Source organism: Molothrus ater, chromosome 27 (genome assembly GCF_012460135.2).
Source record: "Molothrus ater isolate BHLD 08-10-18 breed brown headed cowbird chromosome 27, BPBGC_Mater_1.1, whole genome shotgun sequence".
Classification (NCBI taxonomy): domain Eukaryota; kingdom Metazoa; phylum Chordata; class Aves; order Passeriformes; family Icteridae; genus Molothrus; species Molothrus ater.
The window spans coordinates 4,619,879-4,644,855 of record NC_050504.2 but is presented as its reverse complement, the minus strand read 5'-3'; the positions used below and the strand labels follow the sequence as shown (position 1 = coordinate 4,644,855).

General features: G+C 46.7%; 1 protein-coding gene across 1 annotated transcript in view; it reads right to left on the bottom strand.

Annotated features, from left to right (window-relative positions):
• The window catches only part of KANSL1 (KAT8 regulatory NSL complex subunit 1), a 75,899-nt gene that overhangs the window by 32,388 nt on the left and 18,534 nt on the right, over positions 1-24,977 (bottom strand).

The following is a 24,977-nucleotide window of genomic DNA, read 5'->3' as shown; positions in this document are numbered from 1 at the left end:
GACAAACACTTCCGAAGGAAGTGACAAAATTTCCTAGATGTATCTGCTGAGAAAGCCTCTACCCAGAGGCACCAGGGAAATTGAGGAGGTTTTCAGAACACTGCCATCCCTTCACAGCCGCCTCTGCCTGTGGAACATTCGATTCTGGGAAAAATACATGAGGCTGGACAGGAGCAACCCGGTCTAGTGGAGAGTGTCCAGTAGAAGGGCGTGATCTTTAAGGTCCCCCCAGCCCAAACCATTGCAGGATTCTCCAGAAGCAGACCCACCCACGCTGTGTCTCACCCCATGTGTGCCAACAGCCATCCCACTGCTCCCAGAGCTTGCTTGCTCCTGGGCTGAGTTTGGGACCAGCTGCAGCAAATCCAAGCCTTAATCCTTGCACATGAGAAAGGAGAGAACCCCAGGGCAGGAGCTGAGGCTGCTGCTGCCCTCGACAGGTGTGGAGGCAGAACCTGGATGGGTGACAGGGCCTCAATGAGCCCCTTCATGCCCGGCAGTTCTGGGACAATGAAACCTCTGTCCAAAGCCTCGGAAATAAAGTTCCTCTTTGTGAGAGTTGAACTCTGACAAGCAAGAGCTGCAACCCAAACCCGACTCCACCTCCTGCCAGGACTCAGACAAATCCCAACCTCTGAGGTTTATGCTGTGTCCTGCCTTGCTGTGACCAGAAAATTCTCTGCACAGCCCTGGTCTGAAACCACTGAGGTGTCACTTAGGACAAGAGCAGAGACACCCACTGATCCCAAGGGGTTGGAGCTGACAAACTGAACAAAGGGGAAGAGGAAATAAATCTGGTCACAATTCCAACACTCCTCTCTGCAGCCACTGCAGAAGGGGTTGTGCAAACATATTTCATAAATAGGTCAGAGAAATGAAAAAGCAGATGACAGACAGATGGCACAGCGAAAGGAGACAAGGAGGAAGAAGAGGGCAGGACCATCTGAGCCAAGAGAGAAGCAGCCAAGGAATTCTTCAATGAAATCCCAGTTGGATTAAACAGCTCCACGCTCCAAACTTTACAAGAGGTAAAACACAAATAGGAAGTCCACTTTATTTTGGAAAAGGACCCCCATACATGGAAATCACATCTCCAAGCAGCAGATGCTGCTCACCTTCCAGCACCTCCAATTCAGGTCATTCCTGGGAATGGAGCCAAAGTGCACTGGTAATTAGGGTCTAAAGGACAGCATGAATTTAGGGCACACCAGCTTCAAGGCTAGCAAAGCTCTAACAAAACCTTTGTACAAACTTTACAAGAAAAACATCACCTGGTGTGTGTTAAAAGAAATTATTGTAGCAGAACATTTAGTGATCCATCAGACTTCATCTATCCCCAAATGAATCCCAGAATGGTTTGGGTTGGAAGGGACCTCAAAGCTCATCCAGTGCCACCCCTGCCATGGGCAGGGACACCTCCCCCTGTCCCAGGCTGCTCCAAGCCCCAGTGCCCAACCTGGCCTGGGACACTTCAGGGATGGGGCAGCCACAATAAACCCCTCTCATGGCAGAACCAGACATGTCAGAACTGCAACACACTTCAGTATCTTCTGTACACATTAAGTTTCTCCATGTCTAAAACTCCACATATGTAAGATAAAATGTGTTTAAATGCTTAAAGATAACTCTCTTTGAAAAAATCTCTGGTACTCGACAGGTTCTTGACCAAGCCATCAGCATGGTTCTCACCCACAGAGCACACAAACCATGTCCCAGATGATGAGCAACTGAAAGGACAGACCAGGAACAGGAGGCATTTTGAGTAGTTTCTGCAAAACAAAAATCTAAATAAACCTTGATTGAAGGAACAAAAAGTAGTGAGACGCAGCACTGACAGCAAGATGGTTCACTGATACTGACAGCAAAAGAGAGCATGGAAACACACTTAACACTTCTGACTGCATGCAGCTGACACAAAAGAATATAGGGCAGAATTATAGTATTGGAATTTATGGGTTTTTAAAAGATGGAGAGAAAAGTGAGTCTGGATCACTGAGGAAAAGCACAGTTGGATTACAGCACTAAGAGAAGCCTTCTTTAAAAAAGAAGGGAGGGGTGGTAAATGATCCATCAACAAGCCAGAAAATTTTAAGTCAAGTTTTAAGTAAATGAGAACAGATTTAAAAAGCCATCACATCTCCAGTTCAAATTCAGGCTCTGTTCAGATGGCAAGAGGCTACAAGATCACACCCACAAGAATCTGTGTTTGCTCCATGGCTTCCCAACCCAACAGGCAAGGGAGGAAACAAGAACTGATGCCTACAAGCAGGAAAAGAATGGTTTTGAAAATCTATTCCAGCTCAAGCAAACAAGCCTTTACTCAGCTAAATCAGCCTCCACAGTGATGTCTTCTCACATAAATGATCTCATCTGGCCTTATGATCCAAGGCAAAAACAAGTATTCTTGACACCAGTTCTCTGAGCTTGCTTGCTTTCTTTTCCTGCCAGTTCTCTCAGGATCATTTTGCCTTCTCTCCCAGCAGTGTTTCTGTCCCATTGCCCAAGGCCCTGCACCACTCCATCCATGGCAGTCCTGTCCTGCTCCTTCCAGGCCAGCAGCTGGAAGATCAAGACACACTGTCCACACACACCATGTGCTTGTTCAGGAGAATTTAAGCACAAAACATTTTCAGTCTCAGCACAGTGTCCCAACCACCAGCACCCAGCAGGTACTCACAGCATTCAAACGCTCAGCCCTGCTCATTTGGATGTGGTTGAAAGACAGAGCTGAGTGTGTGGATCACTCCATGGAATCAGCCCCATTGTGACAACCAGAGCTCAGCTCTGCACCCACAGCTGGCAGGGAGGAGGTTTTGGACCTAAACACCTTTCAAGAGATGCTCAGGCACAGCCAGAAGGTGCACCTGCCCCTCCAAACTGGAAATCCTGCTGGAAGGGGATGTGGAGCTCACACCTGCTTCACACATTATTCAGAGGACAATAAAGAAACTAATTATGTTTGGAAAGTCTCTAGTTATTTATAGCATGACAGCAAATTTGTTGCCAGGAGAGCTTCAAGCAGGTCAGGGTTACAGTCCTACAGTCACCTGCACAGGGCAGCCTAAAATACCTGGGCTGGCCTACACTTGAAATAAAACTGAGTTCAAACACAGCTAGGTCCTTAAAAGCAATCCTCCAGCACGTATTTGCTAAAAATCTTAATGGAAACATCATTTAAAGACCTTTATCAGAAGAGACAGAGATAAGGGTCATGTAACCTGTGGGTGTCTGATTTATTACAGGTGAGCTAGGCAGGGAGACATTCAAACACATAATTAGAAAACAGGGAGGTGGAACAGGAACAGACTCAGAACAAGCACCTCTTGCAGCAATCCCAGTTGCTCACCACAGCTCCAGGAGAGTCACCCTCCCAACATCCCAGTCAAAACTCTGAATCACACACTGAGACAAGAGCAAACAAGGAAAGTGTCCAGCCCCCATTCACTAGGGAATCTGATTACTCAGATTGTCCTGCAGCTAATGGAAAAAGAGACACAGTGTGACAGAGGTGACACAGCCAGACCTGCAAAATCAGTGCTCAGTTTTCCCTCCAGCACCTGCAGAGCAAAACCCATCACCAGCACCTGCCTCCCTCCCTTTCTGCTGCTCACACTGTTGACAAAACTCAAAGCATTTTAAGATGTATTTAGTAATAACTGAACTGGGGGGTTTTTTTGTGTTTTTTTTTTTTTTTTTTTTAAAGAAAAATTAGGCCTCTGTTGATTTCAGAGGGCAGGACAGGCTGCGCCCATCTTCAGCTGTTCTCACAGAAAACGTGTGCAGAAACATTATCTAATTGCAGCAGTGGAGCATCTCTGCATCTGCACTCCATGCACTTCACAAAGCTACAGAAAGAGGGACAAAAGTGAGGGAATGGGGAAGGAATTTAATAAACATCCAAATTCATCATGCAGAAATTCTGTTCAATCACCCACTATTCCACGATGAAGAGAGCTGACCATGTTTGTTCCATCTTCCCATGCCTGTCCCAAGACAAAGTGGGTAAATCCTGGGGCAGTGAGTAAAACCTGTGACCCTTCTTTCTGTGTTTCAATGCTTCTCCTGGATATATTCTTTTTTTATAGGACATCTTCTACTTCACAACTGAGAAACCAAGAAACTAATTGCTTCAAAACAGCAAAGAATTCCAGAGTAACTATTCCAGACTTTTACAACGCTGGTGGGAATAAATCCTCAGTGAATATGGCTTCAAAAAGCACCCTGTGCCCTCTCTTCCTCTTTCAGCTCGCTAAAATAAGACTTAAGAGGAAATCTGCCAAGACACCAAAGAAAAAGGCCACCTCTTCTGCTAAGGGAACTAAGGGAAGCAACAATAACCCTCAGCAAAAGCACAAAGATAAAGGTTTTTAAAGCTGCACCACAATCTGAGGGAGCCAGGAATGGTTCTCAAGGACTTAAACACCCGTGATGTGTCCTCCTGCCCTGGGAATGGCAGCAGCTCCAAGCTGCCCAATCCCCCCACACAAAACAGCAGAGGGCCTCTTCTGCAGGTCCTGACAAAGGTATCTGCAGTAATTTAAATTTAAAATATTTTCAAACAAAAATAATTTAAAAAAAATAACGTTAAGAAAAGAAAAAGGAAAAAGCTGCGGCTGCCCCTGGATCCCTGGCAGTGCCCAAGGCCAGGCTGGACAGAGTTTGGAGCAGCCTGGGACAGTGGAAGGTGTCCCTGCCATGGCAGGGGTGGCACTGGATGAGCTTTGAGGTCCCTGCCTACCCAAACCAGTCTGGGATTTTTTTATTCTATAACTGTGCTTCCTTCAACCATTCAGCTCACCTAATTCTGCCCTTTGCCTGCCTACATTAAGTAATTACCAGCAGTATGGCAGCAACGGGAGGACAGTGGTTTCTGGAACATGGAATTACGCCAGAAAAGCTTTGGGATCCAGTTCCCAAGCAGAGGGAGTGGAAGCTCACTGCTGCCTCATTTCACAGCAATGACATCAGCCTGAGCTCCCTGGAAATCTGAAGCCTCTCTCCAGGAGGATGGATCAGTGCTGGGCTCACAGTGGTCACGGGGCTGCTGAGCACATCAGGTGATTCACACACAAAAGGGATTTCAGTCTCCCTCCACCACCAGCTATTTATTCATCTATCAGACAAGAGGGATTTAGATCATATATGTTAGTGTGTGTATACAGATATTAAAAATTATTTTACACATATATAATTATTATATATATATAATATAGCGTCTCTCATGCCTGAGTAAACGTCACCTAGAAAGTTTAAGGCTCAACTGCCAGGTTAGTTCATGTTTGTGCAGTGCTTTCAGGATTAAAACACTCTGTGTGCTAAGCATTATCATCAAGTCTAAGAAGGGCAGACTTGGCTCTAGGAGAGATACTAGAATTACATACACACAAATTAAAACACTTGGATTCTTTCCAGAGCAGATCACTCCGATTTTGTCTTTCTGCTTGTCAGTACACAGCTCCACAAATGTCTGCTTTTTGGAGACATGGGACAGAAATCCATACAGTCAAGTTCCTAAAGGTAAATAATATCAAAACCCATTCCTAAATGGCAGAAGATTATCCTCAAAACAAGGAGAAAAAGCAGCCTCATTTTTGTCATGGGATACCCAGAGAGCTTAAAAAGTCTCAAATTTAAGGCCCATAAAATTTTTCTGACCTTCACAGTGAGACACCAAACCCCTTCAATGAGAAACTTCAGCGAAAGAAAAGATCTAAAAGGTTCCCAAAGTATTCTATATAAACATTGAACATTTATATAAATATTTATGTATAGTAAGTTCCAAAACGAGATTCAGGCAAGAAGCAATCAAATAAGCTTCCAAGTTTCCACAGAAAGCATGGCAGCCTCATGGAAAGCCACAGCAAGTGGCTTCAACCAAACACCCAGCTCAGGTCTCACTCCTCCTATCTGAACAAGCCTCTCTGTATTGTGCTGGCAGCTTCTGGAACAGAGTTTAGTCTTTAATCAAAGTTTATTTTCCTCTTGCAGAACACTGAGTACTCACATATCAAAAGCCTTGACAAAATTCCTAGGGCTTCACATTTTTCTTTACTCCTAATGAAAACCAGCCTGGCTGGAGCTGTGAATCTTATCCTTGTTACTGTGATTCCCAAATCCTGGGATATGGAGCTGCCCTGAGGAGCACCTGGGCATCCCTGGGGTGGCTCTCACCCATCCCAAAGCAGCAGCAGCAAGGCCTTACATCCCTCTGTGCACAATGCAGCAGGGGCAGCTGGCAGCCTGCAACCCAATTTATCTCACCACAAGTGTTTTGCATGTTTGAAGCCCAAGTTTGTGATTCAAGCCCTTCCTATGGACAAACAGGAGCCATCCTTGGCCTCGTGAGAATAAAAAGATGCTCAAGTATTTGCAATCACAGCAAAAAGAGTTGCTGAGGCCACAAACCCCAGCTGCAGGAGTTACTGAGAGATGGATTAACACTGATTTTCCCAGAAAGGTGTGCACTAGTGAAGAATGTCACAGCTTTTATACGTTCTCACATGCAAGAGAGACATCCAAGTGCTCATGGTACCATGGTTCTCTAGAAAACAGCTTCACTACAGAAGTGTAGAATGAATCTTTGGTGAAGATGAAGAATCTTTGGTGATTAAGAGGGAAAGAGCTGTGAAGTAAAATCTTCCCCACGCAGTAAGAATGCAGCTATCACAGAGCCTCTCTCCCATATGGATTCTGAACTGTCTACTAAGGAAATTAAAAACTACCCATTAAGCTTTCTCTCTCTGCTTTCAGAGAAACTGGAACAGAAACAGGGGACTGGCTCTACCCAACAGCTCCACAACTGCTGGGGAAAGGTGAACACACAGCTTTGGGGTATTTGGCAAGGCAAAGAGCAGAAATAAAAGCAATTTATTTCAGGAACGATCAGAAGCACTTTCAGCCATAAGAAATCATCGTCCCAATGGCAGCATCCCCATCACGTGCTCAGTGCTTCCTGCAGGAGACAAATTCCTGCTGCATGGAAGAGAGGAGAATCTGACATGGAGTGAATGGAGTTTAATCTGTGCTGGCAACTCTCAGGAGCTCTCAGGGAGGAGGTTGTTACCTCAGTTCACTGCCAACTGCAGCAGCCTAGCACACCACGCACCCCTCTCCCAACCCCACAGTAAAGCTCCCTGTGAAAATGGGAGATTTAACAGGACGCTCATGTACAAATCTTCCCCCTGTGGAAACTCGACTGCTATAAAGGGAGACCATGTTTTGTTACATCTCCTGAGAATTCCGTCTCCCAGGACCTGTGACCAAAAACTTCCCAAAACCACTCAACTTCCACTGCCACCCTCTTCCCAAATTCCTCCACACAGGACACCCTGATCTTTTTCAGCTTCCAACTGCACCCAGATCCAGAGATTCCCACAAAACGAATGGGGAAAACATCAAGTTCACCCAAACACTCTCCAGGAAATAAAACCTTTGCCAGGGTCTTATTAACTTATTTTGACAGGCAACATTTCTTGCATCAAGACCTTTGCTTTTATCTCCCTGGAATTGAAGAGATGTCCAAAGTTAGAGGCCAGGTTTTTGAAAGAGGTGGTGTTTGAGACCAAGAAGATGACTGACTAGCAGAGTTTTTGGGTTTGCTGTGTGTCCCCCCAAAAGGACAGAGAACTAGCAGCTCCCTCCCAAACATCAGAGCAGTAACAGAAAGAGGATTAAAAATGGACAGAATTTTAATAGAAGAAATCTTAGTAGAAGAACATGTCTGTGACTGGAGCACATTTCAGTGAATGCAAGAAAGAACTGCAGAGCTGCAGTCTAGATGCTCTTATTTTAAAAAGCACACGACTTCAAAGCCCTGAGATATGTTCTGCCATGAAGCAGCACTGAACTTGGCTGGCTTCCCTCCTCTCTCCAAACAGCAACAAAGGAACACTGTTCTCCCCCAGCAGACAGCAAACACTGGCACATATTTTCAGGGAGACACCTGTTAGGGCTGGAAGAGCTCGGGGAGTGCACAGAGGTGGCCACAGTGACCCAGTGAACCTCAGAGAAGCACCAAGGCCCTTTTTGATCCCAGCTCTTCCTCAGCTCAATGCAAACGGTTTTACAGACAGCACAGATGCTTTGTGCTCACCAGGGAAGGGTTACAAGAGGATGTTTAGGCACATTCCACAGATAAAGCCTTACCTCCCAGAGCAGCACTTTCCCCTTATTTCCCTAAGGAAAAAAAACCAAAATGCTGCAAAAACCCACTTGGGCTTCGGTCAAGGATAATTTATACTTATTTTACTTTAAAGAATCATCTTTGCATGCAAACTATGCCAACTATTCCTGCTAAGAGCCTGTGAAAGCCTCATCCTTGAGGATCTGGGGCAATAGGCAATGCTGTTACAACTGCAGCTTGAGACACAGAGCATGCACAGGCAATATTTAATCTCCAGGATATCCTCTTCCATTTAAAAATGGAGCAGCAGATGCCTTCACAGTCTCCAGTGGGGAAGAAAAAAGGGGAGAGTAAAGCTGATGCGAGCTAAAATGCAGCAGTACTGGTTTTGGGCAAAACTTTCCTCCCCAGAGACACCAGTCCAGACTGATACAGGAGAATCCTGATGTTGACCTTCATAAGGCAACAAAGAACTCATGATTTATGTCCTCTGATATAAAAACAGAACTTACAACAAAAATAAAAGCTCCAAGACGTCTATTGGACCATCTAAACAAAGTCCTGGACAAACTGGTAACTCCATTCAGTTTAATTTATTAAGAACAAATTAATTTGCAACCACTTAATTTCATCTAAAGGCTGACTAAGCAAGGCTTACAGGCTGTTTTCTTACTGACAAGTCACATCTTTAAAAGCTCCTTATCTAACAGCTCTCTGCTTTTGCCACAGCAAGTCAGAGAACTAAGATAAAACACCAGTGGTGCACAAGCCAGAAACAAGGCACCAAGATATAGGAATTGAACCATGTTTAAGTATTTTGCATTCTTCTATCCACATAAAGATAAAAATTCCAGAAGAGATGTTTCAAACTTTAGAATAACCTCTAACCAGCATGGATGAACTCTGCCACACACATTAAGATTCCATATTCAAGCTCTCAAAACACTCTTGTTTTTACCCAGTGACCTACACCTCACCTCCTGCTTGCCCTAAAACCTGCTTTAATAAAATTATAATGAGATTGCATTGAAAAAGAAACTGCATATTTCCTCCTTGCAGCCAACAAACTTAACCATACCTGTAACTACAGAGATGAGAGCAAGGGCCTCAAACTGCTGGGGTCTAAATAAACACAGAGACTTCTTTAAAATGTTGGTTGTATACCACGCACAGAGTGTGTACATACACACACACACACACCCCAAAATGCTTCAAGCCTTTCAAAACTCACTATAAATTCACACAAGTCATTCACAATTCCCTGTAGCTTAAAAAACACAAGAAGCTATAAAAAGGACTGTACGTCACATGTGAAAGAGAAAACAAAGCCATTTTATTTTGGAACAGTCGGATTCAGCTGCTGTTTGGGAAACATATAGTCTATTACATTTATTTCTGTGACTCAGGATTCCTGCAGCCTGCTTCTCTTCCCAGAGATACCTGAGTTATCCCTTCAGCATTTTCCAGCTTTCTGCTGGGCTGTTACACAGCTTTATGTGGCCACAGTCCTTCAGCTCATGTCTGATGATTAACACAGTCCTGCAGAAGAGCAGAATGCTGCTGATTCTTTGTAAAGGAGCCCCCCCAGAACACAGTATTAATTTAATCTCATTTAAAACAGATTCAGCATTTCATTCTGCAAGGGAGAGATGCTTTCTACTACGTCAAGGCAGCGAGCAAGAAATCAAAATAATGACTTCAGAGCCACATTGCTGGGTTCACACAGACTGGAATTCCATAACGTGAAAGAATAAACTGCTGTCTTGAGCAATTAAGCAGCATTTTCTATTCACAAAAGTACATCCTCCTTGGGTGTCACTAAACACCACACTGATTCCAAGCAACTCAGCTGCTCTTAATAAAAAAAAAAAAAAAAAAGAAAAAAGAAAAAAGAAAAAAGAAAAAAGAAATCCTATTTCTTGCTGGCAAGGTGAGTTACTGGAAGGCTCTTTGCTCGTCAAGGACAATGCGGGTCTGTATCGAGCAGACGTGGCAGGTTTGCCACTGCTACACGGCTCCTCCCTGCTGTAAATGCAAACAGGGGAGCTCCTGCCTCACCTGCAGGAGCAAGGGGAGGGACAGGGAGAGGAGGCAACCACAGACAGCAGCAGGGAGCCGTGCCCTTGGCACCCAGGGCTGACTTTCAGCTCCTCTGCCCTCCCTCCCTAAACGGCCCTGTGAGATACCTCTGCAAGCCAATAACCCCATGCAGCCATGGTATTCTCTGAGAAATCCTTTCCTCCAGGATATTTCCTCCTGAGAGGCTGAGAGGCCTCAGGAACAAAATGTAACCGATGGTTATCTGCTGCTGTGGAATGCAACAGGTGCATCTGGGATTGGGCTCATGTGGTTGTTTCTAATCAATCGGCCAATCACAGTCCAGCTGTCCAGACTGTCTCAGTCTGCCACAAGCCTTTGTTATGATTCTTTCTTTTTCTATTCTTAGCTGGCCTTCTGATGAAATCCTTTCTTCTATTCCTTTAGTATAGTTTTAATATAATATATATCATAAAATAATAAATCAAGCCTTCTGAAACATGGAGTGAGATCCTCATCCTAAGACCCCTGTGAACACCACCACAACCCCAGAGCTGGGGCAGCCTAGGAACCCCACACCAGCAGCTCTGTGGGGCTCTGCTGGCACTTTGGGGATGAGGCCTCTGCTCTGCCCCAAAACAGCTAAAACCTCACCCAAGAAAGTTAAACTTAAACCAATGCATCAAACTCCCTCTGGGATGAAAGCAAACACTGCCCTGAGATACCCAACTCCATGGGCCACAGAGCAGGAGAAAAGGGAGAAGCTCTTCTGTAAGATCTAGAGAAGATCAGAAAGTTCAGGGTACAAGGTGGAAGGAGAAGCCATGGGAACAAGAAGTGGTGAGAAAACACCACGAACTGAATTATTCCAGGCTATAAAGAGATGGTTGTATCTTAATTATGTCTGTAAGGACACATAAAAATGGTCTTTACTCCCCCCATTTCATCCACATTTCCCAGAGCCAAATCAAAACCACCTTTGTGTACCACCCCCATCCCTCCAGAAGTGATTCATGTCACACACTCTGTTGGCTGCTCCACCAGAAATTTATTTTTCTTGGATAGATTTTCCTCAGCCCTTTCAATCAGGTTCAGCCAAGACACACTCTCTACTCCAGGACTTTTCACAAGGACTAGATAATGTTTGTTTCATGCCAAGACACAAGGCAGGAGACAGAGTAAAAGTATCTGTAGAGCAATCAGGCCACTCTCCACCTTCTGAGCAAACTCCACTGCATTTCAAGTGCCACAGTTTGGAGCATCTCATACTCTAATTTTATTTTTATGCTGTGTGAAGTCTGCAATAAATAATCCAGCATTTCTATAAGGAGTTGGAAAGGGAGAAAAGAGAGAGGAATAGCAGTGTGTTTCTTTAATTTGGACCCTTTGCAACCAACAGTTGCAATACTGGGCTCCAATTTGCAAGAATGGATTCTTCCTGAAGATGGGATATTTTTAGAAGATATTTTGATTGGTGGCATTGAAACATCTCATCCAAGCAGCAGAGCTTCCATCGTTATCCCAAATCTCCTCAGTCTCTTAAAAAATCAAGACATCAATCTCATCAGGAGGGTTTTTTATCAAAGATGTGTTCAGGAGGGTTTTCCTGTTCTTTTGGGGGAAGAGGGAGTGGGAGTGAATGGAGCATTACTCACCCTGCAGTCACCACTTTCTAGGAGTTGGGCTTTTCTAGAGATGTGAATACGAAGCCTTTTATTTCATTTAGTTTTTTTATTTACCAGCAGAAGCAGAGCATGTCACATTCACATATCTAAAAGCCAGCATAAGAGCCAAAAAAACTGAACTGGGGCAACCTTCAGTCAAATAATCCATGAGGAAAGGCAGCAAATGAGAATAGTTGGAGTATTACAACATTGCCCAGACCTTAATGCTTGGTAAAACTACAAAAGGTTCACACAAGGAACAGAATAGAGCTTCTCAACCCAGGGGGACTTCTGAAGAGTGCTGAGAACAGCCTGAGAGCCCTCCTCAACCCACTGGGACCTCTGAAGAGTGCTGAAAACAGCCTGAGCCCTCCCATCCCCAGGGACTGCTCCCCATCCATCTCAGGGTACCCCAGCCTGAGCTGAGGGTTCCCAGCTTTGGGACTGCGTCCTTCTCCCAGCCCATCCAACCCACTGGGAGCTCTGTAGAGTGCTGCAAACAGGCTCAGAACCCTCCTCAACCCACTGGGATCTCTGGAGAGTGCTGAAAACAGGCTGAGAGCCCTCCCAGCCCCAGGGACTGCTCCCCATCCATCTCAGGGTACCCCAGCCTGAGCTGAGGGCTCCCAGCTTTGGGACTGCATCCTTCTCCTGCCCATCCAACCCACTGGGACCTCTGAAGAGTGCTGAGAACAGCCTGAGCCCTCCCATCCCCAGGGACTGCTCCCCATCCATCACAGGGTACCCGGCCTGAGCTGAAGGTTCCCAGCTTTGGGACTGCGTCCTCCTCCTGCCCCATCCAACCCACTGGGATCTCTGGAGAGTGCTGCAAACAGCCTGAGAGCCCTCCTCAACCCACTGGGATCTCTGGAGAGTGCCGCAAACAGCCTGAGAGTCCTCCCATCCCCAGGGACTGCTCTCCATCCATCACAGGGTACCCCAGCCTGAGCTGAGGGTTCCCAGCTTTGGGACTGTGTCCTTCTCCCAGCCCATCCAACTCCTTGCACGTGTCAGAAGAAAGCCTACAACACATGGGAGGTTTTCAAACACATTCACAAACTCTGAAGCCAAGAGTTTCACAACAAAAGCCAACACAAAAGTCACTGCAGCAGGGACAAAGAGCCGTGGCTGCGAGTCCATTACTGCACGGCCTGCAAGGGTCCAAGGGCCAAGCAGGACCTGCAGCCAAAGCATTACACATTGCACCTCCCCAGATCTAGAGGATTCCCAGCTCTGGAAGAGATATGACAATTTTTTTTTCATTAGAGGAGCTGGAACAAGCTGTGGTAAGAACTGGAACTGTGATCAGCCAGTGCAGCTCTGCACTGTCAGCTCCCTCGAAGGGCCAGGGAGTTCATGACTACTGGAGAGGGTGGGACGTTTCCATCTAAATAAAAAAGAGCCTTGGTAAAAGGGAAAACGTCCCTCTGAAATTATCACACCATCTTGTGCAATAAATGCAGCTTTAGAAGTGACATTACCCAGCTCTGAGCTAACAGGCAATTACAGTGACTGGAAAAGAGAGATTTCTGCATGGATTTCTACATTCTCCAAGACCTCTCTGTGAATGAAGACAACACTTCTCCATCAGCTCTCTGCCCTAGTTGTATCAAAACCTGATCAGAGGTTCGATGGAGATGATTAATCCTGGAGGGAGCCAGGCAGCTGCTGCTCTCTCTGTGGCAGGGAGGAAGAGGAGGAAGAGGAGGAGGGGAACTACCTGTCTCCTTTCTGAGACAGCAGCATGAGCCACAGCTAAGGAGATAATCACAAATTCTCAGAACTCCCTTTATCCCACCAAGCATCAGCTAAATGAATAAACCAAGATGCTTTTGGACAAACTACTCTCAGAAATGAAGCGAAACCCAGGAGAGCTCCATTACTTCAATTAATACTCCCCATTTGTACCAGGTCAGCAGTTCCCAAGGGCAACCAGGACAGGCACATCCCACTATTCCTCATCCAACAAAATCCCCAATGGCTGGGCAATGAGCATCACTCATAAAAAGTGAGTTTTAACTCACTTTAAAACTCCAGCAGAGCTCTGTAGGACCCAAGAGTAGAAACAGAAAAATAAGGAAAAAAAAAAGAGAAAATGTTTCCCTGGATATGCTTTCTTGAAAATTTTGGTTGCAGGTCTCTCAAACTGGAAGGAAAATTACACAGCTTTACAGAATCACAGAATGGTTTGGGTTGGGAAGGGACCTCAAAGCTCACCCAGTGCCACCCCAGCCCTGGGCAGGGACACCTTCCACTGTCCCAGGCTGCTCCAAGTCCCATCCAACCTGGCCTTGGGCACTGCCAGGGATGAGGCAGCCACAGCTGCTCTGGGCAGCAACGTTTTCCCCCGTGCCTAATAAATTGAGGTAAAACCAATTTTTTTCTCCCCAGTATGACAACTGCAGCAAGCCCAGAACAGGAAGATCACTTTATGTACTAGTTTGACTAGCTGAAAAAATTCAAACACCTACATCAGAGAGGAAAAAAAAAAAATCCTAGCAGAAAGCTCCAAAAGGAGGAGGGGGGGAAAACTTAAAATTATGTAAGGCAAAGACTGAAAGTAGCCAAGTGCTCTGCATGCAGATGGTTGTTAACAAGCAGACAGGAAGTAGATGAAAGGGATTTTGAGGAATGCCGCGACATCAGAGGAAAACAATAAAGAGAGGATTCCTCCAGCAGATTCACCCATAACACTGGGCTCCAGAACAGACCCTCATTAGTGGGGACCACCTCGTTAGTCTGTGAGGGGCTGCAGAGGGTCCCTCCCTGCTGGAGTCCTGCAGTCACTGCTGTTCCAAGCATCACAGCGAAAAGCAGCTGGGAATTCACAACCAGAATCTTCACAGACGTGACAACAACGAACAAAACACCCACTACATTTTCTCCTCATCCTCCTCTTTCAAAGAGCTGCATCACTGAGCACTACTAAGTTTTCACAGAGCGTGTTTTTAATGTGGGAGCAAAAGAGGCACAGGGTGGGATTGTTGGGGTCTCTGTGTGGTGATTCTCTTCCAACTCCAGATACTCTGTGAGAATTTTCACTAAAGCCACTAAAACACTCAATCGAGTCATTTTTCCTTTAATTTTTCAGAGAGGAGCACCTTGTCCTGGCACACAAATTCATTGCTCAAGCACAAGAAAACACTGGCACAATAACCAACCCAATTTGCAGAGCAGCTAATCTGATCAGGGCTTACCTGTACCCAGCCTGGAGGGCTTTGGTTTCAGGAGTTTAACATAATCAAAGCATGCCTGGTACAGAGGAAAAAGGTGGAAAAACAAAGGCAGAGCTGTGCCACTGACAACTAGGATGGGTTGTGAACATTTTCTCTCCTCAGAGGATCCCATTTTGAAATAAATACTATCTCAAGAGGCAGCATGCAGGAGAATTAGCTGCTAAAAGAAACAGAACTCTTTCCATTCAAAAGACCCGGCCATGAATACTCGAGGAGGGGCACTGGGGCAGGTCTGACAAGTGAAAGATTCACACAAAAGAGTGAACCAGCACAGAACCACCGTAACTGGAGACAGATGTAACTCCAGCCTGTTAGGAAGAATTTAAAATGCAGGAAAAAGGCAGCCAAAAAAGAAATACCAGCAGTTACACACTTCATAAACCAGGTTAACATCTAATACACAACACAACGTCAATCAGAGCCTTCAGGTAAGATTTTTTACAAGTATTACTTATTAAAAGTAGGCTTAAATAAGTCAGAGTTAAGCTGGTTTGGGCTTCCTGCCCATTTCCAGAGGCAGGGAGAGGGGGATGGTAGGGGGGAGAGCGAGGGCTGAGTATGGAAAGCAGTCTTTAGGCACAATATGAATCACCACACCGAGGAATCCTCCTTAAGTGGCTGGCTACTACTCAAACAGATTTATTTTATTTGAAATGGGATGATTTGGACCAATGTACACACAACGAACCTTGGAGAAGTCATTACACGACACTCAGCTGTGTCCATCACAATGAAAAATACTTGAAAATTAATTTGTATCAATTTAATCCACCCTGACGTAGGAAAAGTGGTTGATGCTTTGGGAGATTTCCTAATGTGCTTAGTTTCTTAACATTATTTTCTGCTGTCTCAGTATAAACAGCACCTTGCCTTTGACTTTCAGAAATCTCTGCTAATGGCAGGAGAGCTACCTACGACATGAAAGGAGCAGAGAGAGAATAATTTTCTTGTTTTAGCCTGAGACAGTAAAAGCCAACACCACAAAATGTTGCATACATGGAGCAAGAGCCCTGCAAGTGTTCTGCATTCAAAATGCACATCTACAGAAGGCTGATTGTCTCATTTTTTTGAAATAGCCAGCACGGGAATAGCAGAAGTCACATGGAGAAGGGCTCCAATTCACACAAAAATAGGCAGATTTAGCTGCTGCAATTTTTATTCATGCAACTGTCCCAGCCTAGGAATAGCAACAGCTGCTGAACAGAAATATTCTGCCCCTGGTCACTGGGATGTGGGAGAAAAAAGTCACCAGGAACAGGGAGAGCCATCACCTCCTCCCATCAAAGCACAGGGAGCAGGAGCTGGGAGCACAGCAGTTCAATTTTGTCAGAGCAGAGCCAGGATCGCTGAGCACTGAAGCTGTGCCCTGCTCAGACAGATCCCTGTCTCAATTTCTGTCTACGGCACCCACAAAAAAACCTCTCTGGTTCCCTCTCAGGAGTGGATTTGCTAATGCAACATCACCAGCCCTGAAACAGCTAAAGCTCAGCACTGGGTATTAAAGGGGAGCCACCAGGGAATTCAGGAAATGCAGATTGAGCCTATGAGCTGCCTCAAGGCTTCTAAATGAAGACATCAATTTTATCTCAACTAAGCCTAAAGCCCCCCATGAATGCCAGTGGGTAACAGCTCCAAATCTTTAACATCATGGGAGGAGCTGAAGCTCTAACTGCACATGGGCTGAGATGAGAAGCACTTTGGAGACAAAATGTTCTTTACCTGGACCAGGAGAAGGAGCAACAGCAGATATTCCCAAGCTTCACCTACAGCACCAGAAAGACTTCGTGGTAAACATTTCCCAGATGACTGAAGCTCTCTTATTTTCCTGTTTGCTGGCCAGGACCAGTTCAATGTACGGATGGCTGCTCACTCCAGGCACTACATCAAACCCTTCCCTCTGCCTCCCATCACACACATTTCCCTCCAATTCACACTGCTTTCCATTAATATTTGAAAGTCCTCCCTCACACAAATAAAATTCTTGCAACATTTCTTACAACATCGTTGTGTTACTATGGAAACTGCAAAAATGTCACAAAATACAAAAGCCTAAAGCTCTGCTGCATGAGGAGAACCCTGATCATCCTTAGTTCCCTCTTTGGGTAATTTGATGATCAAATGTTTTGAGCCTAATATTAAAAAAGTCACTATTATAGTGGGGGGGGAGGTGTTATGCGTTTTTTTGGCATTGCTTTAAATTACTGAGTATTTCATTAAGTCAGCAGCCAAACAAAGTCACTTTTCACAAATCCACCCTGAAAGGAGGCACTTCTGAGGCAGCAAAATGACATTCAAAACTCTCTGGAATGCCATTCTGAGCAGAGCAGCTGGGGCTGCCCCTGGATCCCTGGCAGTGCCCAAGGCCAGGCTGGACACTGGGGTTTGGAGCAGCCTGGGACAGTGCAAGGTGTCCCTGCCATGGCAGGGGGCGGCACTGGATGAACTTGAAGGTCCTTTCCCACCTAAAGCGTTCTGTGATTCTGTGAGTGCATTTACAGAGGCAGGATGCACGGACTGAACAGCCAGGAGCTCTACCTCTTTAAAACAGAGGCTCTCTGAGAATCAGGGAGTTGTGCAGAGAGCACCCTGTGCTCATTCATAAGGCAGCAGGGACTGAAGTGCCTCAGAAGCAGGCGCGTCACGGGATGCGCCAGCCGAGCTGTGCCACCACTATCGCAGGGAACATCTCGTTTTGCACTGAGACACCGCGCTTGCACACGAGCATGGGGAGAGAACGGAGCCAGCTCCATCTGCCAGGAGCTCACCTCACTGACCTGACAGATCCTGGCCCCACACAGCCCCAAACACACCCTGGGGCTGCCCTCAATGCTGGGGCTGCCATCCCTGCCCAGAGTGACCCTCCATGCCCAGAGTGACCCTCCCTGCTCAGGCTGCCATCCCTGCCCAGAGTGACCCTCCCTGCTCAGGCTGCCATCCCTGCCCAGGGTGACCCTCCCTGCTCAGGCTGCCATCCTTACCCAGAGTGACCCTCCCTGCTCAGGCTGCCATCCTTACCCAGAGTGACCCTCCATGCCCAGAGTGACCCTCCCTGCTCAGGCTGCCATCCCTGCCCAGAGTGACCCTCCATGCCCAGAGTGACCCTCCCTGCTCAGGCTGCCATCCTTACCCAGAGTGACCCTCCATGCCCAGAGTGACCCTCCCTGCTCAGGCTGCCATCCCTGCCCAGAGTGACCCTCCATGCCCAGAGTGACCCTCCCTACCCGGGGCTGCCATCCTTACCCAGAGTGACCCTCCCTACCTGGGGCTGCCATCCTTACCCAGAGTGACCCTCCCTGCCCAGAGTGACCCTCCCTACCCGGGGCTGCCATCCCTGCCCAGGGTGACCCTCCCTACCCAGGGCTGCCATCCCTGCCCAGGGCTGCCCTCACAGCCTAGGCTGACCCTCCCTGCTCAGGCTGCCATCCCTACCTGGATCTGCCCTCCCTGCCCAGGCTGCCATCCTTACCCAGAGTGACCCTCCCTACCTGGATCTGCCCAGGCTGATTCTCCATGCCCAGGGCTGCCATCCCTGCCCGGGGCTGCCCTCCCTGCCTGGATCTCCAGAGTGACTCTCCCTGCCTGGATCTGCCCTCCCTGCCTGGATCTGCCCTCCTTGCCCAGGCTGCTCTCTCTGTCCAGGCTGACCCTCCCTGCCCAGCACAGCCAGGACAGCACTGGCAGGGCACACTTTGGCACAGAGCTCAGGCTGGTTTGGGAGGGGCAGGAAAAGGGAAAACACCCTCTCCACGTGACCAGTTTGCTGCAGAATTTTTGAGCCCGTAACAAAAGCAGTGAACAGGAAGTCTCAACAGCACAAGACTCTGTCCCCTTTTAAACATCCTCCTTCACCAAAGCATCGTGCCCCTCACTGCTGATGCAATGCAATGAAACAGCACATTTTACAGGAAAATCCCAGGCATCCTTAGCAAATCCTTAACTCGGCATGCCTGTGCCAGGTACCCTTCCCATAAATAGCTTGCTCAGTGCTGAGGTCAAACCTGGAGCAGGCATTCCAGAAAGTAACCTTATCCCAGGGAAGGTCAGAGGGGGGTGAAAAGAAATAGGACAGGAAAAAAAAAAAAGAAAAAAAAGGTAAAGAAAAGAAGGAGCTGGATCTTACTTAAGCAAACCATTCCAGTACTTCAAGTGAAAGCAAATCTTTCAAATGCAGAGAGCCACAACCAGAGACAACTCCAAATGCACTGGAGAGTTGAATCAGTCCCAGTTGGCTCCAGAGATGAGAAGGGCAACTGCAACAAACCCAACGGCAATTCAAGCTTCTCTTCCCACTTCCCATCTGAATTCCTAGTCAATACACAGGCCCTCACCTATTTATATTTTTAAGCCCTTCCTTTCATTCCAAAATCCAGCAAATAAAACCTAAGCCAATTCTTTAATTCTCCCCCACCTAAAGGGTTTTATCTGAGGATGGCCCAGCAGAGACACCGAGCTCTCCAAGCCTTTGAAACGAGACACTTGCAAAACGCCCCACATCCAGGGTGTGCCCAAAACACACTCCGTGGAAAAATCTCTTGGGGTAGTGCCAGTTTAGCAAGAAAAACATTTTCCCCCAGCTGGAAGTCTAGCACTGCTGAGCGAGTGCAACCAGAACGGATCCACAGGAGGAGAGAACAGAAGGGGGGGAAGCCCACGTCACTGCAGAATGAAACCCCAAATCTTTGAGGAAAACACCTGGGAGTACCTTTACAATCTCCTCCTTAAGGAATTCCACGTTCACCCTTGCTCCACTTGTAATCTCAGCCATGCAGTCATTTGTTGTCTTCTGTCAGTACCAGCATGAATAAAAACGCAGCTCTGAGCTGGGTCAGCCTGCAGATGCTGGTGTAACACTGTGTAAAAGTCTTTTCCCATCCCCCACAGAGGTATATTAGACTTCAATATTGGAGATTAGCTCTAAACAGGGCCCCTTTCCCTCGCTCAAACACTGACTTCAATTTCAGAGGAGACTGCAGCAAAGCAGATAAGTACCACACTGGGTTTTTAACACCAGTTCACATTCACAAACTTCTAAAAAAATTTTTTTTCTGCTGCTTCAGATGTTGTGACAGGCTTTTTCCAATGAAAAGTAAAGTAAATATTTACACAACCCTATTCACGGTGTCACCCACAACTCCTAGAAAATGTGAACTAGAGCCTGTTCTTACTCGCTGCCCCACTGGGTAAGGGCTAGAGAGACAAAGAGCAGCTTATTGGCAGTACCAGACACAAATCATTCCCAGCCCTCTGCATTATCTTCCATACACCAGCCCAGCCTGACAAGCAGGGAGAGAAGACCTGGCTCTGAACAGAACAGCCCAAAACGCTGCAGGGGCACTAAAGGCATCTGCCAGAAAGATGCTTTGTCTGCATTCAACACCCCACACACCAAATTCAAACCTTTTCCTCCACACAGCACTGATCCAAATGCTATTCCTTGCACGTGTGACCCAGCTCTGAGTGCTGGTTCACAGAATCCCAGATTGCTCTGGGGTGGAAGGGGCTTTCAGCCTAAATAGATAAATTTAAACCAAAGCACCAAACTCCCTCTCAAATGAAAGACAACCACGCTGCCTTATCTGAGGTCTGTGGATGGCCACTGACCTACACCAAACCTCCCTGCCACTCTCCACTGAGGTCTGAACGAGGATCAAGGCTCTAATAAAAGTCAGAAACAACTTATTAGACACCCATAATGTCTGTAAAAAGTGCACTAGGACCAGCATCTCTTTGAGAAATAACTGACTATTCTTGTTTGCCCTCTTTCCTTAAAAGCAAGAGGGACTTGGAGTGTCCTACTTACTTCAGATACCTGATTAAGCATTTTTGAACAATCAGCCACTCTATTGTTCTGCTTTCAAAGGCTAAGCAAAAACACTTCAGGATTTGCTCTCTCTTTCTGAAAGAGCTTTCAGGACTTCTTGCCTGACCAGCACATCACTGCTGAGACTAACAACTCAGACAATACACAAGCAAGTTCTCATAAACAGCTAAAAATACAGTTAAGCACCTTGCTGTCATCAGTACCTACAAGCACAGCTAAAATTCAACAAAAAAACACCCAAAGTGTCAAGCAGGTGACTGAAAAAGTGATAAAGAGTAAGAGACAAACTTTTAGGATTGTTCTGCATAAATAATTTAGTGAAACATGTTTGTGACCAGTAGGAAAAGTTTCCTTAGTCCTCATGGTGTGGGATTTGATTTCTGAATTACGTGTGCAATCTGCCATCTGAACCACAGCTCCATAAAGTCATGGATTTGAGAAATATTATTTAATGGGCTTTGAGATACAGGCTTCATTATCATTTATCACTAGAAAAACATAATCAAGGGAAAAGACTAAAATCCCATAATCCCATTTCTCAGTCAGCTGATGCACCCACTGCAGCCGCTCCTCAAGCAACCCCCAACCCAAGCGCCCCATGCATTCACCTCCAACACAGGACTTGGAAATCAGTGCTGGGAAAAGCAGTTGTGAGAAATGTTAATTACTACTCCAAGCCAGCCACTCTGAGATCCCAGCAGCACAACGTGACGCAGTGCAGGGAGGAGACAACACACAGGCTGTGAAATGATTCACTGCAACACCAAAGTGCAGAAGGTGCTGGGATTTCCCTTCAGTAAATGGGAATAATTAAAGTGTGCTCAGGCATTGTGGCCATAGGCATCATAACAACCACAAGTGAATACTGTAGGGACTGTCTGACCCTTGGAAAGGTTCTGTGGGAAGCCAGGGGTGTGAGAAGTTGGTCACTAGGAACTTCAGTTCCCTCTCAGCAGCTCGATGCAACTGCCAACCCAACAGTGACTTTCCAGATAAGAAAACCATGAGCTAAAAGATAAGTCCCAGTTAAATATTTGGTTTCATTACCTTTTCAGAAAATTTTTCCATGGTACAGACTAAAGTTGAACTAAATCACCTACCACTCACTAGCTCGTGTCTACATCACTGCATAGCACAGGTCACCAACCAGCCAAAAATAATTGAGAAATTCTGATTAAATTTGTCTGCAGGCAAATCCAACACAACCAAAGAAACCACCATTCTGAGAAGAACAACTACTATAAAAGTGTACAAGCCACATGAAATATTTCTTGTTTAAATGTATTAGCACAGGGACACAGAAAAACAACAGGACTTTGGTGACTTCCTAAACCATCACTCAGCCACACAAACCAGATTTCAGCCAGCAGCCCTCCAGCACTGGGAAGAATTCCACATCCTTCTCTGAACCACATTTCACAAGCAGTTCCAGCATGCTGACAGCAACATAAAACCATGGAATGGTTTGCCTTGGAAGGGACCTTAAAGCTCATGCAGTGCCACCCCTGCCATGGCAGGGACACCTTCCCACTGTCCCAGGCTGCTCCAAGCCCTGTCCAGCCTGGCCTTGGGCACTGCCAGGGATGCAGGGGCAGCCCCAGCTGCTCTGGGCACCTGTGCCAGGGCCTGCCCACCCCCAAAGGGCACCTGGGCTCTTTGACAGTCGCACAGGTTTCTCAGGCACTGCTGCCTCCAGTCACACCCAGCCAAGGAAGTTTGGATTCTCCACATGGGAGACTCCCACCTGCCTTCCTTCCTCACCTCCTGGCAAAGGCAAAGCTGCTCTCCTGATCCTCACTCTGCACTGCTCGCACTGCTCTAGGCAATCCCAGCTGTGAAGCAGACCTGTGCATTGCTGACCTGGCAGCAGACACAATCCAGCAGGGTGGTCCTTGATGCACACAAAGCAAAGGACTCAGCACAACCCAGCCCTGCCTGCACACACCTGCCTTCCCCATCCATCGGCAGCCTGAGAACCAGGAGCACCTCCTCAAACCAAGCCCACGGCTGGCAGGGCTTCCCAAAGGTGTAACAAATCCCTCCCTGCTTTGTTTATGCATTACATGATGGCCTGGTTATGCACCTGAATGGCAGCACCTTCCTGGGCAGCAGGTCTGGGAGTGCTTTAAAAGGACCTACCAAGTTCTGATACATCCCTAACACCACTGGAATGAAGGATTTCTCAGGGAGATGGTGCTCTGTGGCTGAGATCAGGCAGGTCAGAACAGTACAAATGCTTCAAAGTCTGTCCTTGACCAGATACCGCTTCTGGAATGTCACCACACCAGAAAAACTCAAAGGTCAGCTCTTATCTAAGCATGATGTAAACATGTCTTTGTCTCTTTTGGGTGCTCCTACTTGAATCTCTGAGGTGGTCGGTGACATGGCCACTCATGGCCAGCAGCTCTGAGACACTGCTGGTGCCACAGCTCTCACTAAAGGTCTAGAGGCAAACAGCAGATTTTTTTGGGGGGAAAGCAGGGGCATCCAGAAGCAATGCAGAACCAAGGCATGGTGAGCAATGAGAAGTGTACAGAATCACAGAACTGCTGGGGTTGGAAGGGACCTCTGGAGATCACCCAAGGCAGGGTCTCCTAAAGCAGGTTACACAGAACACATCCAGGTGGGCTTGGAATGCCTCCATTACACACTGAGATATTCCATCTCACTATCAAAATTAAAATAATCAGGGTTCATGTCTTCCTTCTAAAGAAGTAAATTCAGAAAGATAAAAACTCCAGCCCTCCTTGAGCAGCCTCTGCACTCACACAGATGCCCAACAATGGCTCTGTACCATCAGCTGGTCCAAGGCAGCTTCCCAGTGGAAAACTCAGCTCTTCCCTTCCTGCCTCCTGGCACTGCTGGAGAAGAACGGTATTTAGATGTGCTCAGAAGCTTCTACCAGCTCTTAAGGGTGACTTGAGGAGCTCCACTGACAAGCACCAACAGGCACTGAGCTCGGCAGTGCCAGAGCTTGGGCCAATGTCACAGCACCCATCCAACAGGACGGTCAGTGCCAGGATGGCTCATTCCTGAATAGCCACAGGCACCAACTTTACACGGGCTTTGGTGGGCCTGGCCTAGATGCCAGCATGCATACACACCAGCTTCTGAACCCAGAGACAACAGAGGGATCAGCTTTTTTATTAGCTTTCGAATCTTGGGCTTTTTAAGAGCACTCAGAACGTGAAGGCGTGACTAACGCAAGGGGCGGAAAAGTCAGCAAAGAATTTCATGCGCCATGGCTCTGAGTGCTGCACTTCCTCTTGGGATTAAGGAGTGGCAAAGAAATTTCACTTTGCTAGACAACACGTGAAGCCATGAAACCCACAATATGGGAAATTTAATATTATTTTGGACAGATTTTTCATCAAATGTCTCCTCCAATAACTACTACAAGGCTTAGAAATACAATTCTATTACTAATCCCAACAGTAAGTTTGTGGATGTTATAAAACAGGAATAAAGTTACTAAACTCTTGTTTCTAACAGCACAAGAAGGCCTTTTATGTCCACCCAGGAGAGATCACATGATAAGCTAGCTACCAGCTTTGCACTGGGAAAAACCCAATCTCAAGCCACATTTACAACTTCACACGCAGAAATTCATCCTGCGCCACCATCCCAAAACACAATGTGACATTTAGCCGGAATTTGATATTCACAAGCTGTAACATCTGGTTACTGGCACCCATCCACATGAGCATGTTCTCAGAGGATGCTGAAGTTACCAAGTGCCCACAGTTCACATCCACCCAACTCAGTAAAATCTGTGTCACACAGCCCTCGACCAGTCACTAACACAGCCTGGACAAAAGGTATCCAAATCCATTCAAAGATTTCTCCAGAGAGATATGAACAACCCCAGGACAGTGCAGGAATTCAGAAGTCCTGGTGACTATTTCCAGCCTGGATGTGAAAGCCACTGGCATTCCAGCCAGGACCCCTGTGCCCATGCTGGGATCTTTTTGTTGACCATAATGACACTTCACAGACTGAGGTTCAACACGTCCATCGGGGTGGAAGAGACCATCTACTGATGCAAGCAAGATTTCACACAGACTAGACTCAGAATATGAGATTTTAAGAGATTTTTG